The sequence below is a fragment of the Eublepharis macularius genome, chromosome 1 (genome assembly GCF_028583425.1).
Source record: "Eublepharis macularius isolate TG4126 chromosome 1, MPM_Emac_v1.0, whole genome shotgun sequence".
In the NCBI taxonomy this organism is placed as follows: Eukaryota; Metazoa; Chordata; class Lepidosauria; order Squamata; family Eublepharidae; genus Eublepharis; species Eublepharis macularius.
The window spans coordinates 139051650-139067593 of NC_072790.1; the positions used below are offsets into that span (position 1 = coordinate 139051650).

Below are 15944 nucleotides of genomic sequence, written 5' to 3' on the forward strand. Positions count from 1 at the left end.
GCTTCCTTATCCCCTCCAACATCTCCAGACTATCGAGAGCAACGGCGTAGCAGGGACAGAAGAGACTTACAGACCCGACGTCAATCTGCACGCCTCCGGGCTCTGAACAGGCCAGCCTTCTCAGAGGAAGGAGGGGCTTCAGAGGAGGAGACTTGAAGCAGCTGTGCGAGCTGACCGAATGCCCTTAGAGTATAAAAGCCAGAGGGAGGGCTCCCTTCAGCGTGGCTTCAACGAGTTCTCTAAGCTGCTACTGTACTGCCCGTGTTTGCTCCTTGGAACTGTCTCTCTGACCTCCGACCCGGCCTGTCCTCGACTACTCCCTTGATTTACGGACTTTGCACATTCCTCGCCTTGCCAGCTGGACCTCGTTACCTGTCAGCAGCACTCTGCAGACTCGGCAACCTCTGGAAGCAGGACAAAGGGGCTCGGTCATACTAGACTTGATATTAATCAACAGGGAGGAATTGGTAGATGAGATTAAGGTGGTGGGGACCTTAGGGGGAAGTGACCATGTCCTCCTTGAATTCCAGTTGCTGTGGGGAGCCAAGGAAGTTTGTAGCCAGACTCGTAGGTTAGATTTTCGTAGGGCCAACTTTGATGAACTCAGAGGCTTGATGAGAGTCATTCCATGGGGGAGTGTGCTGGAAGGGAAAGGAGCGAGTGAAGGGTGGGCCATTCTCAAACACGAGCTTTTGCAAGCTCAAGCCCTCACTATCCCAGCAAGACGGAAACATGGTAAGGGCCCCAAGAAACCGATGTGGATGCACAGAGAGCTCCAGAATAAGCTAAGAGAGAAAAAGGAAATGTTCAGGAAATGGAGAGAAGAACAGACCTCTAAAGAGGAGTATATGAGGGTTACTAGGCACTGCAGATCAGCCATCAGAGAGGCCAAAGCTCAGTACGAGCTGGGTCTGGCCAGGAGGGCTCGCTACAATAAGAAAAACTTCTACAGATATGTGAGAAGCAAACACAAGGTAAAAGAGGCAATTGGACTGCTGTTGGGAGTAGATGGAGAAACTCTGATGCAGGACAGAGAAAAAGCAGACAGGCTTAATGACCTTTTTGCCTCTGTTTTCTCCCTGAAGAACTCAGGCACATCTAGAGATAGTAGAAAATGTGGCAGGACACCTGAGTGGCTAATTGACATTGACAGAGAGGTTGTGGAGAGGCATCTGGCTGCATTGGATGAATACAAATCCCCTGGGCTGGATGGGGTGCACCCAAGAGTGCTGAAAGAACTTTCTAGAGAACTTGCAGAACCCCTGTCCTTCATCTTCAAGGCCTCCTGGAGGACTGGGGATGTGCCACAAGATTGGAGAAGAGCAAATGTTATCCCAATCTTTAAGAAAGGGAAGAAGGATGACCCGGGAAACTACAGGCCGGTCAGTCTGACTTCTGTTGCTGGGAAGATATTAGAACAGATTTTAAAGGGATCATTCTGTAAGCATCTGAAGGACCACTCAGTGATCCGGGGAAGTCAGCATGTTTTTCTTCCTAACAGATCTTGCCAGACCAACCTGGTTTCCTTCTTTGATCGAGTGACCAGCTTAATGGATCGGGGGAACTCTGTTGACGTGATTTATCTGGATTTCAGTAAAGCTTTTGATAAGGTCCCCCATGACATTCTCATGGGCAAACTGGAAGACTGTGGACTGGACTATAGGACAGTTCGGTGGATAGGGAACTGGTTAGAGGACCGCACTCAAAGAGTGGTGGTCAACGGCATTTCATCAGATTGGAGGGAGGTGTCCAGTGGGGTGCAGCAGGGCTCGGTTTTGGGCCCGGTACTTTTCAATATTTTTATCAATGATCTGGATGAAGGAGTGGAAGGGCTGCTCATTAAATTTGCTGATGATACCAAATTGGGAGGACTAGCAAACACCCAAGAAGATAGAATTAAAATTCAACAAGACCTGAATACTCTGGAGAAGTGGGCAGCTGTGAATAGGATGCAATTCAACAAAGACAAGTGCACAGTATTACATCTGGGCCACAAAAATGGGAAGCACAAATACTGGATGGGGGATACACTTCTGGGCAGTAGTATATGTGAAAGGGATCTTGGGGTAAGAGTGGACTGTAAACTAAATATGAGCAGTCAGTGTGATGCGATGGCAAAAAAGGCTAATTCAATCTTGGGTTGTATCAAAGGGGCCATAGCGTCGAAATCGCAGGAGGTCATAGCCCCTCTCTATACTGCCTTGGTAAGGCCGCACCTGGAGTATTGTGTGCAGTTCTGGAGGCCTCACTTCAAAAAGGATGTGGACAAAATCGAGAGGGTGCAGAGGAGAGCGACGAGGATGATCAGGGGTCTGGAGACTGAGCCCTACGATGAAAGGCTAAGGGCCTTGGGAATGTTTAGTTTGGAGAAGAGGAGGTTGAGGGGGGACATGATTGCTCTCTTTAAATATTTGAAAGGCTATCATTTGGAGGAGGGCAAGGAGCTGTTCCAGTTGGCAGCAGAGGGTAGGACGCGAAGCAATGGGCTTAAATTACATGCAAAAAGGTTCCGGCTGGATATTAGGAAAAACTTTTTCACGGTCAGAGTAGTTCAAAAGTGGAATCAGCTGCCTAGGGAGGTGGTGAGCTCCCCCTCACTGGCAGTTTTCAAGAAGAGGCTGGATGAATACTTGTCAGAGATGCTTTAGGCTGATCCTGCACTGGGCAGGGGGTTGGACTAGATGGTCTGTATGGCCCCTTCCAACTCTATGATTCTATGATTTGTCTCACCATCCCCAATGGTGGGGAGGGCATCCATCCATTCCTATCCAGTTCTGGTGGCGCTCACTGCCCACAAGTGCAACTGAAATCTACTTTTACCCTGGTCTACCAATCTCCCTGGCTGCATCCTTATAGTGGGAGATGGTGTTCCTGTCCACCCACCACAACTTGTCCATTGTGGATGTTACAGGTTTTGGCCGGGAGCTGCGTCATTGCTCCCCTGGTATACCATCTCCTTGCCACTCACTTCCTTCCACAGTGTGAATGCCCTCCACAAGGACAATTGTAGCATCTAGTCCCATGGGTCTAACAGCAGAAAGCTTCCCTTGCATCCACTACGTCGGAGAGATGTGTTCTGGTGGTTGGTCCCCGGAAAACCGCTCTACCAGACTTGGTGGCTCTGACTTCACTCCACAGTTCTAGCTATCAGCCCTCTGCCAAATGTTACACGTCCTGAAGACATTTCAGGACACCACAGACCTCTTCTGTCATGGCCACCACATCAGTGAGGCGGGTTTTGGTTGACAGGGACAGGGAAAGTTCTTATTTAGAGCACCTGTCCCTCCTGGCTGGGTGGGGAAGGTATCCTTCACAGGCACACTGTCCCTCTGTCTCTTCCTCCATCCTCACAAACGGTTCTTTAAAAAGAGGCTCCAACTCTGAGACCTTCCCACTATTGCTGGGCACTGGTGGGCCAGCAGGACGAGATGGGGACTTCTTCCAGTGAGGGACAGCCTTCTGTCTCTAGGCACATTCCCTGGGGGGAGGCACCACCCCTCCCTCAAGAGGGGACTTTTTACCACCTTCCCTGACGGTGGAGAAGGCATCCGTGACTGCCACTCATGTTGCCAAAGTGGGAGATTTAACCACCGTACCCAATGGGGAAGGCATCCATCACAGCCACCCACAATATGGGGTGGCCACCAGTCCTCCATATGTCAAAGAGATCCCACGAGGAAGGGTTGGCCACTGACAAACCCCAATGTAACAAAGTGGTGGCTGCCCCTGAGGCACAAGGAGGGTGCCATGGGCCACCCCTCACCCCCAGAGACCATGGGCCCTGGGGGAACAGAAGGGAGGTGGTCCAGTCTGTTGACCACCTCCCAGGCCCATGAGGAGGGGGTGGCCACCATCATAACCCATGTCTGGGAGCCATCATTCCATTCTCAGAGGAAGATTTTCTAACTCCATCACATAAGTTTTGGGCGCTGCCTGCAATGTATTCCAATGGAGCTCAGCAAATGCAAGTCAATCGGCATTCGTGGCTCCCATCTAATGGAACACAAGCTCACTTTTTATTTCTTGTTTCTGCATTTTACCTATGCAGATTTTTGGCCACCATTTTTTATCTCACCCAGTTGTTGATTCCAGCATTTTCTAAAACTTTCCCATTGGCTCTGCAAACTTCTGCTGCTTCACAGAGCCTTGTAACTTTCTCTGCTTCTGTGTAACAGGCAGTAGGTAGGGATTGTCTAGATGTTACGCTGCATAATTTTATCATATACATTGTACCCAGATGGCTGAAGAACATGGATAGAAGTATTGTGGGCAATGATTATAATTCTTTCTCTGTGCCCAGTCAACTGTATTTCCTGGTGAGATGAGATGTGCTGTAAATTAAACCTTCACAAGAAATGTGTAGCTCAATCAACCAATATTTGTGGTTATGAAATAAGGATTTGTCATTTGTTCAAAGAGTAAAAAGCAGTGAATACATTAAGAAAACATTAATAGCTGGTTCTTTGGGCTTTCTTAGAAATCGTGAAAACATTTAGATGTAACAGCAGCTGGAAAAGATGACATACCACGGATGTCACAACCAGATATACCGAAAGAAAGAAAAAGAAAGAAAGAACATTTAGCACCAGGTGGTTAGAAAATCCTTTTTAAAAGCATATTATCAGAGAAAGGTAGAGTGAGAGAGATCCATAGCTTCCTCAAAGGAAAAACAATTGGAGGTATGTCTGTGCATTTATGTCATCAATGCCAGATAGTGACGGAACAGGGAAAGAGGGCACCTTATGGATGACTGAGGGACTGCCATGATGTAGACCTGTGCAGACCACTGGGTAGTTGCAGCATATCACAGAGTAAGGGTGTACAGTGCTCTTCTTAATGACCAAAGCCAGAATAATGTTGATTTATTGCTTGAGGATGGAACCTGGGAGCTGCATATTTCAAGTATCAATTGTTCAATTTTTCAGAAATTCAGAATAGCTCCCATAAGAATTTACCCAGCTATGAAGTTCTTCATTGGAGACTTCTCTCTTGTGGTCACACCTTCAGAGGTGGGGTGGCTAAATACCAGGGATACAGCCCCTCCTTCTATTCATGCATTTTGATACCTGCTGGCAAGTCTGATTATGTGTGTGTGCATTGCAGAGAAAACCTTATAAGACCAATAATAGGTACATTATAAAAAGTTTAAATTCATAATTAAAATCTTAATGACATGCTCATGTTCTCTTTAATATTAGAAGGCAATTTTTTTTGCTTTCAAAGGAGAAACAGCAAAAAGTTTGATTTTTTGTTTTATTTCAGAAAAAATATTGAGTTGTTCTTTTAAAATTATTATTGTTGTTATTTCTTGGATTTCTTGAATTTGCAGTTTTTTCTTCCTTCTAAAGTAATTTGTGGTTGTACTGTATCACTTGTTTGGTTTCAATTTAAGGGGTTCCCTTCAGTTTTCAAAAGTAAATTTAGGTGTGTGGGATGTGGTAGAGGTTGTCTGTTTTTTGAAGGAGAATTCACATTGGACAGTTCCTGTGTGGAAGTTTTTGAATATGCTTTAATCTTGTATATGCTTTAATGTTGTGTTATTTAATCTCATGGAACAGCCCCCCTTTGATTCTACAGTTTCTCTCTCTTCCTAGGTTCTTTTGAATTCCTGACTTGCTTCCAGCGTTGGCTGCAGGAGGCTTTCCTCTTTGAAGCAATAAAATAAAATATAAATGTCTTTTAGCAATCGATTTTAAACAGAATGTGCTTGCTGAGAATTCACACAAGCATGGAAGGCCATAATTACAATAGCAAATTTAGGCCAGTCAGTGATTACTGTAATGGGCCCATGGATGCAATTATTGGGGCAGGAGCCAGGTGTTTCTAGCACATCTTTGAACTGCGTTGAAGGCACATTCTGAAATAGGAACTTTTAAATAGTAACCTTTCCTATTCTTGTCAAGTTATATTTGCTATGATAAGGAATGCTATATAGAAATCATTTAGTTGTATATTTGAATTATTTCAAAACTGATATTACAATATTGTAAACACGTTTTGGCATATAAATTCAAATACATACCAAGTTCAAACTTCAGTTTTTATGGCAAACTGTCAAATACAGTACAGACATTCCAAGGTGATTGTATCACTTACAACAGAGCTAGCTAAACTCACAACAGTTCTAAAACTTTATAGTAGAATCCTGGGCACCTTCAGAGAAGGTTAGGGATGGATATGAAAGCTGTTTTACTCTTTCTTGCATGCCAGAATCCTGATAAAGCCCAGGTAAAAAATGCTCGAAATTTAACAGATTCTTCTGACTTGGGAAAACTGAATCATTTTGTCCATTAATGCTCATAGCTGTATTCTGCAGTCAGGATTATTAGCTATCCATTCACATATATCAACAGTCCCTTAAAATATAGTACCTGTTATTTGAGAATGATCAGGTTGAAGGGATTATTCCCTGACCTCTTCCTCTAGCAATGCATATTTAGCCCCATTAACAGAAAAAATTTCCTGCCAATAGGTACTAGCACAAGATGCATTTGCACCTGGACAGCCCATTTCACATCACCAAACTAGTTCAGAATACTAATCACCATTTTCAAGTTAACTCTGGCTTGTTGCATTTCAAAGAAGCTCTTTCAAGGCTAGCTGGTTAGTAAAATATATTCAAATGAGAATCAAGGGGTAGGAGGAGTCTAACAATAGTAAACATTTCAACATTTCCCTTGCTAAGTCGACTTGATGCAGTTTTGATAGTTTAAGTGCACTCTCTCTGTGTATTCAGACAAAAACCAATCCAAAAACTAGAGATAGACATCGCTCTTCTGCCAAAGACTGAATGAGGCTCTCATGCACAAGTTAAATGTGTTGAATGTGAGCTCAACAGCCTTGCTTTCAGCAGTCAAGAAAGGATGTAAACTGCATACAATGTCGTACTTAAAGAAGCTGTTCTTGCCACTTTTAAGTACTGCATGCATTTTAAATCCTCCTCTGTGTTGTCTCTTTGCATCTGCTGGCCCACAAGTTCAACAATTTGGAATCAGAATTGTTAAATCAGATCCTGAAGTTTGTACTTTGATTTTTTACCTGCAGTGCTTTTTAATTGTTAAATTTAATTACTTGTTAAATTTAATTGTTGATTTTTAATTTTTTGGGCAGAGCTAGCGTTCTGCCCAAATTTTAAAATCTTTGAACAGTTACTTGTACCTTCTTGTACTTAAACTATCTTCACTGCCTAGTCCCCCTTCCCTGTGTTAGCCTGAAAAAAAAACACCCTACAAGAAATTTTATTGCAATCATTCAGGGGTGGGTACAGCAAACACTATGATGCAATTTTACATTATTAAACTACAGTTCAAAGCACAAATTTACACATTCTACATACACTAAAGATAGCTAATGAATCACATTTGTTTCCCACTGACATTTCATATATCTGGGGTAAAGACAACTTTACAAGGCTCTTTATATACCACAGTTTACATACAAGTACAGTTTTTATACTAAGGATTTCTGTTAGAAAAACTGTACTTGTATGTAAACTGTTAAACAGAACCCAAATCAAGCATGTCATCCATTTCTTGCATTTTTTAAAAATGTTGAGGGGTTAAATTATCTGACAAGTTTAAATCTTAATATTATTATTTTTAACCTTCATCCCCCCCAGTGAATTGTAGCTGGTTTTGCCTGGTCCAACCGATTACAAGTATCAAATAATCCATTCAAAATTGCTCCATTTTTTTCTTCTAAACTGGAATGTTGTGACCAGACAAGACTACAGACATGCAACTGCAAGGCTAAATGAAGCATTAACACCTGTTTAAGCTGCAATAGAAAAGCTGTCTTCAGGGATCAGCTGAATGTAAAAAGGCACAAAGAAGAAATTTTTCATCAGTGTGTCAGAAGTAAAGCTAGCATCTTGCATCTCACACTAGTCACTGAATGACATTATGTAATAAACCGGTGGCCTTTGTATATCACTATTTAACCAAGATACCAGATCCCATATTGTCAAAGAGCAGCCAGTCTCCAATATTCAGCTCAGGGAGAAGACAGTTTTCTACAATTATTATGATATTCAATGTTTAGCCTGCCTTCCCCACAAATGGGCTCAGGGTGTTACATCAAAAATAAATACAATTTAAAATCACAATAAAGTCAAACAATCACAATACTTTTAAAATATATAGTCTGCAGTCCCCAAGATGGCAGGTCCTCAACCTTAACATCCACCCCTGTTTACAGTAAAAGGTGGGGGGAAGGGAAGGAAAGGGAAGGAGGAGGCAACATTCAAGTCGGGCTGATTTATATGGGGGCCAACATGATAGCACAGCCCCCTCTGAACAGGAGACTGGTAGGGATCAAACTCATCATAGGACGGATCCCAAAGGCCGCTTGCAAACACAGGCTCATCTTCCTTGTATTTCTTGTGAACCTCTGGAATAGTATGGAAATTCTCCGATAATTTGCTTGCAAAAGAACCATAAACACCTTCATTCATGTAGTACATGAAGACTGGTTCACCTCTCTTGGTTTGTTCCATTTCAGAGAGAAGATGTTTATCACATTGAGCAGTTTTCTAGGCAATAACATTAACTGCTAGAGTAAATGCAGATGAAACGTAATAGCATCCAGGCTCTGCAATCATATTTATACCAGATTCTTCAGGAAAATACATATCGAGCAATGGGGTAACAATGTGATTAACTTCTTCCAGATTGTGATCATAATCTGTAAAGCCCCCACCAATGTTCAACATATTCATGGTAAAGCCAAATTCTTCAGCCGAAACAAACACTCAGCAAGCTCAGAAATAGCATGTTTGTTCCTTGCATTGAGGTTCCTTGCAAGAGTTAGAAATGTGTAATTTAGCACCAACTATCTGGACAGTCAGCTCCTTAGCACATTCCATGAGATGCTGACAGTTCTTCAGGGTGGTGCCAAACTTCATGTTCATCTGTTCACCTCCATTGTCTTCTGCAGCAATATGGAGTAAGAGCTTTGCATTTGGGTTATTCCTAATAATTCTCTTTAGCTCCAATTCACTGTCACATGACAAAGGGTTTAACTCCAATTTTCACTGCATATCTGAGAAGCTTGCTTGCAAGGATTAGTGAATATGATGTTTTTAGAAGAAATTCCCAAATCTTGAACCAATGCCATTTCAGTTTTACTTGAACATGCAAACCCAGTTCCAAGAGCTGCCAGAATCTCAAGTACCTGGAGCAGAGGTACATTTTACACTGAAGAATGGTTTCATGCATGCCATAATGTTCTGCCAGTAGATGTGTTGCTCAATCAGCTTCCTCAGATCACCAACAAAAATGTATTTTTGCCTGTTAGAGTATGTTCATAAATGCAGTTGTCTATGATGTGTCTAAGATTCACTCTTTCATCCAATAAGCCAATGGAATCCTCAAGAAATCCTTTCATCTCAGCTGTAGTCTGCAAAGCTGACAGACATAAACAAGAAAAACAAGGGATGGGCTGAAAAGTTTTAGAGACAGGTCCTGCTTTCCCTTAGTCAGGCAGCGTCTCACCATAGTATGCACCTGCAAGGACTCACCTACTTGTTATGTGCGTGTGTGTGTGTGTGCGCGTGCACAGTGTAATGGAGGAAAAACTTGATAGTTTGATGTTTTAGAGGAAGGACTGTGTTCTGTGCAATTTTGGTGCCATTGAGTGCAAAAACAGTGCCCCAAAGAGTCTGGAGGCCCTCATTGCAAAGAATGGGGCCAAAACTCATGATAATGAAAAGAAAAATGGATCAGATCTGAGATGGCAATGCCCCAGCTGGAAAAAATCAATAAGAGCACCCTTGGAACCCTTAGTTTGGAACCCTTGAATCCAAAACTGAACAGGAAATTTTTTCAGAGTACACTTCTATTTATAATACTGTCTGTTATAGTGGTAGTCTGGAGATATAACCATAGAACCATCCTAAGCAGAATTACTTTTTTCTAAGTCCACTGACTTCAATGAACTTAGAAGGGTGTACCTTTAATAGAGTAGCCACGTGAATCTGATTTAAGGATGAACTATCCATTATGACTGGCTGCTGCCAAAAGCAGCCCCATAGCTCTTCTCCATAGCAACATTCAATAATACAAATGCCTGGTGTGACATCATCATGCTCGGAATTTCTCTGCTGAAGCGAGGAAAATCAAGTGATAGTATCATTCACATTACAGTCTTGGACCCACAAAGACTCATGGATTGGAATCGCTTTACCTCCTCCAGCAGTGCTTGCAGCATCTTTCATTTCCTTCTCTCTCCTCTTCCTCCCTTTAACTGTTTACCTTTTACTGTTTCTCCCCTGGCAGCCTCTGCTTCCTTCCTCAACTTACCTTTTTCTGTCCCTCTCCCCATCTTCAGGTTTCCTTTAACCTTTCCTTCTCCTTAGCATTACTTCCCATTCCTTCTATTTTTGACCTTTTAAAACCTGTGTATCTCTCCCTTCCTTCATACTGACACTAACTGAGGCTTGGAATCCCCAGCAATGTTTATTGCAGGTTGTATAGCAACCCCTCAAATGGCCACCAAAATCTTGCAACATAATCTTGCAAGATCTCAGTGGCACACATTTCTTTAAAAAATCAGACATTGCTTCTATGATTTTGGGCTTTTTCTAATGCCCAATGTATTTTTTCATGTTTTATATTTTTCTGTAAATCCTAGGCTTTCCCCAGGCTTCTATACAATACCCACTGTCTGTTGCTGGCCCCACTGTGTGGATTTTTTCATCCATAATATTATGTATTTTGTATTACTAGTTATCAGATAGAGAGGAGGAGATTTAGAACTGTTGTTTTTGGCCACCTTTTTTTCTGCAATAATGTCTAGTTTCACCCAGATCGCTGGCTCATCTTAGGGTTGCCACTCCAGCTTGGGAAATGGCTGGAGATTTGGAGGTGGTGCCTGTAGAGGACGGTGTTTGGGGAGGGAAAAGAGCTCAGTGTGGATGTAATGCCATGGAGCCCTCCCTCCAAATTTGCTGTTTTTTCCAGGGGAACTGATCTCTGAGGTATGGAGATCAGCTGTAATTTCAGGAGAAATCTATCTTCTACCTGAAGGTTGGCAACCTTAATTCAGCTAGTTCAGTATTATTTTTGTTTATTGGTAGTGAAGCCATATGATCCTACCTCAAGATTTTGTTCAGCACAGCAACTTGACAATCTTTTAACTGGAGTTGGTGCAGGCTGAACCTGAGGCCTTCTATTCAAAGAAGCAAGTACCATACCATTAAGCTGCGGGCCCTTTCCTATAAAAGAGTTGCTGGTCTTAAAGTGCTCTAATAATACAGTGATAACTAGCATCATTCAGTCCTCTATACATCCTGATAAAGTAAAAATAAAATGATGGTATCACACAACTCAGCTTTCCTCTGCCACAGCTGATGGACAGAAGAGCATGTTACTGATTAGGTCTGGACCAGTGACTCTCAGCCTGCGATTACAGTTCTACAATTTGCTTGAGTTGTACAACCCAAATATCAGATAACATTAAGCTTTACATTTTCCATGGAATGCTGTCTCAAGAATATATTGATTCCTAGAGTATCAGATTACTCTAGAGCTGGAGTAGGCTAAAAGGAGAGTTTTAATTTTTTTTCCTGCTGACCTTTGAAAAACAGGATTATATGACTACATACAGAGACCCAAGTGACCTTCAAAAATCCAAATAAAGCCTCATGAAATACAGTGTACTTTAAGTGAGATTGTGAAAGTAAAGAAGATCTAACATCCTTAAACACAACCAGATTTTTAATGGAATTCTTCAAATAATGAGAACCACCAGATCAAGCTATAATCCTAGGGACAACCCACGTATACCTTTTGTAGACAGATGTGACACTGGAGAATTAACATTACCAAGTACACCAGATCCTGATTCGGCTCAGGACCATGACACAAGGGGAGGAGGGTCTTCAGCCTTCCTTTCTGTGCCATTTTTCTGAGCTGAAATAGCTGCAAGGGGGCATTTTCACCCTGCTGTTGAGCTCCAGAGCAAGACAAATATGGATCTCTCCCACAGCTGTTTCAGCTGAGGAAAAAGGTGTGGGAGGGAAGGCTGAAGCCTCCCCCCCCATATTGTGCTCTTTGGCTGAATCAGGTCCTGGCATGCTTGGAAACATTTGTTTCCCAACACCATGTCTCCATGTCTTTCTACAAAAAATACAGTCAGAAATTTCTGTTTAATTGGAATTCCACTACTATCAATAGGAACAAGCCATTTCCCAATCAAACCAAAGCAACCCACTCACTCCCAGTACCTGTGCCAACCCCAAGAGCTAAGCACATGGGACAAACACATACAATAATCACAACTGCAGTTGTGTCTGGTTTGATGAATGGACAATGGTGCTGCCCCTTTCTGTCAGTTACTAACCTCTTCTATTCCTACTTGGTGTATGTGTGTGCAGAGCAGCTGAAGGAGCTAGATGGGAGGGAGGGAGAAAAATCTGTTACCCTGTCAACTCTGATCACATAGGCTTGGTGCCACCAGAGGTGTGAAGAAATCATTTCTCTGGAGACTTTGTATGTCTCGGAGTCTGGTTTAAGTGTAAACAGTCTACTTTCCTTGAACACTTTAAAGAGGAGATTGTTGTCTTAGAGCCTGGTTTTCTAGGGGAAAGCTACCTAAAGGTTTGGAGTTTTCAGAAGAAGCTGACACCTATACTTAGGGTTGCCAACTCTGGTTTGGGAAATTCCTGGAGGGGTGTGAGTGGAACCTGGGGAGGGTGGAATTTGAGGAGGGGAGGGAGCTTGGCACAGCTGTAATGTCATAGAGTCCAACTTTAAAAGCTGCCATTTTCTACGGATTTCTATAGTCTAGAGATCAGTTGTAATTCCAGAAGAAGATCAGACCCGACCTCAGGACTGGCATCCCTAAATTCAGGATCTATGGTTATTTATTTATTTATTTTATTTATTTATTTAATGTCATTTATAGTCCGCCTTTCTCACTGAAACTCACGGCAAATTTCACAGTGTGAGATTAGTCAATTTCAAGGACATTTCCATGAACAATGCCATAGGGTAAATAAACACATAGGGTAAATAAACACAAAGACAACATTAGTAAGAATCCAATACAGAGTTGAAGAAATGCTGAAACAGAACATAAGCAATTCTAGGGCTGACATTAGACCACATGAAGCACAAGTACCTCATAGGAGCATATATTTAAGACAACAGGTAGTACATAAGGCAACACAGTGGTAAAGTCTATGGTCCTTAACTCATTAGCGAAACATTTGAGAGCCTCTCCCTACTAGGGATGTGCACTTTGAGTTTCCGATTCAGGTTATTAACCCGAATTGGGCTCGATTTGGAAAGATTCGGGATTCTTGGATCAGCCCCAGCATTGCTGAGCTGATTCAGGAATTCCAAAGCAAAGCTTTCCAAAGTGATTCGTATCACTTCAGGAAGCTTCAGGCAAAGTGCCAGCAGCTGCACCTACTTGTTTTTGAACTTCCTGCCCCACCACTTTTCCCTCCGATGGGAGGGGGAAGGAGGGTTCCCTTCTCCCCTCTCCCATCAGGGGAAAAAGCGGCAAGGCCGGAAGTTTGAAAACCATCCTTTTTGTGCTGCTTGCAAGCAGTGCGAAAAGGGTTGCTTTCAGTTTGCTTTGAGTTTCCGATTCAGGTTTTTAACCTGAATCGGGCTCGATTTGGAAAGATTTGAGATTCGTGGATCAACCCCAGCATTGCTGAGCTGATTCAGGAATTCCAAAGCAAAGCTTTCCAAAGTGATTCGTATCACTTCAGGAAGCTTCAGGCAAAGTGCCAGCAGCTGCGCCTATTTGTTTTCGAACTTCCTGCCCCACCACTTTTCCCTCCGATGGGAGGGGGAAGGAGGGTTCCCTCCTCCCCTCTCCCATCAGGGGAAAAAGCGGCAAGGCTGGAAGTTTGAAAACCATCCTTTTTGTGCTGCTTGCAAGCAGTGCGAAAAGGGTTGCTTTCAGTTTGCTTTGAGTTTCCGATTCAGGTTTTTAACCTGAATCGGGCTCGATTTGGAAAGATTTGAGATTCTTGGATCAACCCCAGCATTGCTGAGCTGATTCAGGAATTCCAAAGCAAAGCTTTCCAAAGTGATTCGTATCACTTCAGGAAGCTTCAGGCAAAGTGCCAGCAGCTGCGCCTATTTGTTTTCGAACTTCCTGCCCCACCACTTTTCCCTCCGATGGGAGGGGGAAGGAGGGTTCCCTCCTCCCCTCTCCCATCAGGGGAAAAAGCGGCAAGGCTGGAAGTTTGAAAACCATCCTTTTTGTGCTGCTTGCAAGCAGTGCGAAAAGGGTTGCTTTCAAATGCCCCGCCACTTCCTTTACCCGATGGGAGGGTGAGGAGTCTCTCCCTCCCATCGGGTGAAGGAAGTGGCGGGGCATTTGAAACTGACAGCCACCCTTTTCATGCCACTTGCAAGCAGCACGAAAAGGTGGCCATCAAATGCCCCACCACTTTCTTCACCCGATGGGAGGGTGAGGAGGCTCCTTCTCCCATTGGGTGAAGGAAGCGGCAGGGCGTTTGATACTGATAGCCATTCTTTTTGTGCCACTTGCAAGTGGCAAGGAAAGGGTTACTTTGATCTTTGTTGTGCTCCATAAAGATTCCTGAAGTGGGAAACCCAAATCTTTTTCAGGTGCACATCTCTACTCCCTACATCTCTACTCCCTTTTTGAATAATTCAGTTTTGCATCATTTGCAGAAAGCTAGGAGAGTGTGGGCTCTCCTGACCTCCTCAGGCAGGCTGTTCCACAGGGTAGGGGCCACCACAGAGAAGACTGTGTATGGGCTGCTGTTGATTTTGCCCATGTGCAGAGCGGCACCTGCAGGAGACTCTGTTCAGATGAGTGAAGCTGTCGTGGAGGAACATAGGGAGGGAGGTGGTCCCATAAGTATGCCAGGCCAAGGCCATTAAGAGTTTTGTATGTGATAACCAATACCTTGAACTGAGCACGGTAGCTGATAGGTAGCCATTGGAGTGACTGCAGAATGGGGGTGATGTTCATGCTCCTGCTTATTCCTGATAGCAGTTGTGCTGCAGTGTGGCTGAGAGTGAAGTGTTAAGTAGAAGCCTTATAAAGATTAAAGAAGGTGTTAGATCCCCTAATATGGTTCATGAAGAAGACACAAACTCAAACACAGGCAGAGGGCCTCAGAATCCAGAAACAATAGCACAGTCTACACACTACAGCTGTTGGCAACAGCTTTATAGCTTCAAGCTCAATCTTACTGGAGTATTCAATGACCTGAACCCTATAGTTTTCACTAGATCCCTACTGGCAGGATGTGCTTCCTTTGCTGGCCAACTTGAGGAGGGTATTGTCATGCAGAGGTGATCAGGCCAGCAGCTTTCCCTGGAAGCAGGTTGATACCAGATTGTTTATGGCTTGCAAGTTGGAACACAAAACCAGTACATTGCATGAGGCCTTAAAGCCAAAAGGTAGCCATCAATAATTCTTTTGAACTGACCTAATCCTATTAATAATATGGGAACCACGATCTAGATCAGTTATAGTTTCTGACCCCTTTTCTAAGACGGTCCCACACAGTGCAATACATTCATGTCTGGAGTTTACTAGAACACATGTATCTAGAGCTAGAACCTTCATTTCCAGGAAATGGTGCAGATGATTTATCATACTCAATGGATGGAAGCCATTCCTGCTGCAGACCACCTGAGGGCAAAGCCAAGGCCAGGAACATATTTTAACCTCAACCTAATGAGGCAGTTCAACCTCACCCACACAAGCTTTCACAAATGCTAAAATCAACTATATCACCAACCACAGAGCCCCTGTCTTATCAGAATTAAACTTCAGTGTGTTCATCCTCATGTAGCCATCATATATTCCAGACTGGTTTAGCACTTCTATAGCATTTGTCTGATTAAAGAAAAGGAAATCTGGAGCCATGTGTTTAAATAGGTGCCATGTGCCAAACATATGAGTTCACAGAACTATGCAAAACAGAAATCTATTGGGGTCTGGGA

General features: G+C 43.3%; 1 pseudogene; it reads right to left on the reverse strand.

Moving 5' to 3' along the window:
- Window positions 1-7771: 7771 nt before the first annotated feature.
- LOC129335607 (antizyme inhibitor 1-like) lies at window positions 7772-9384 on the reverse strand (annotated as a pseudogene).
- Window positions 9385-15944: the final 6560 nt, after the last annotated feature.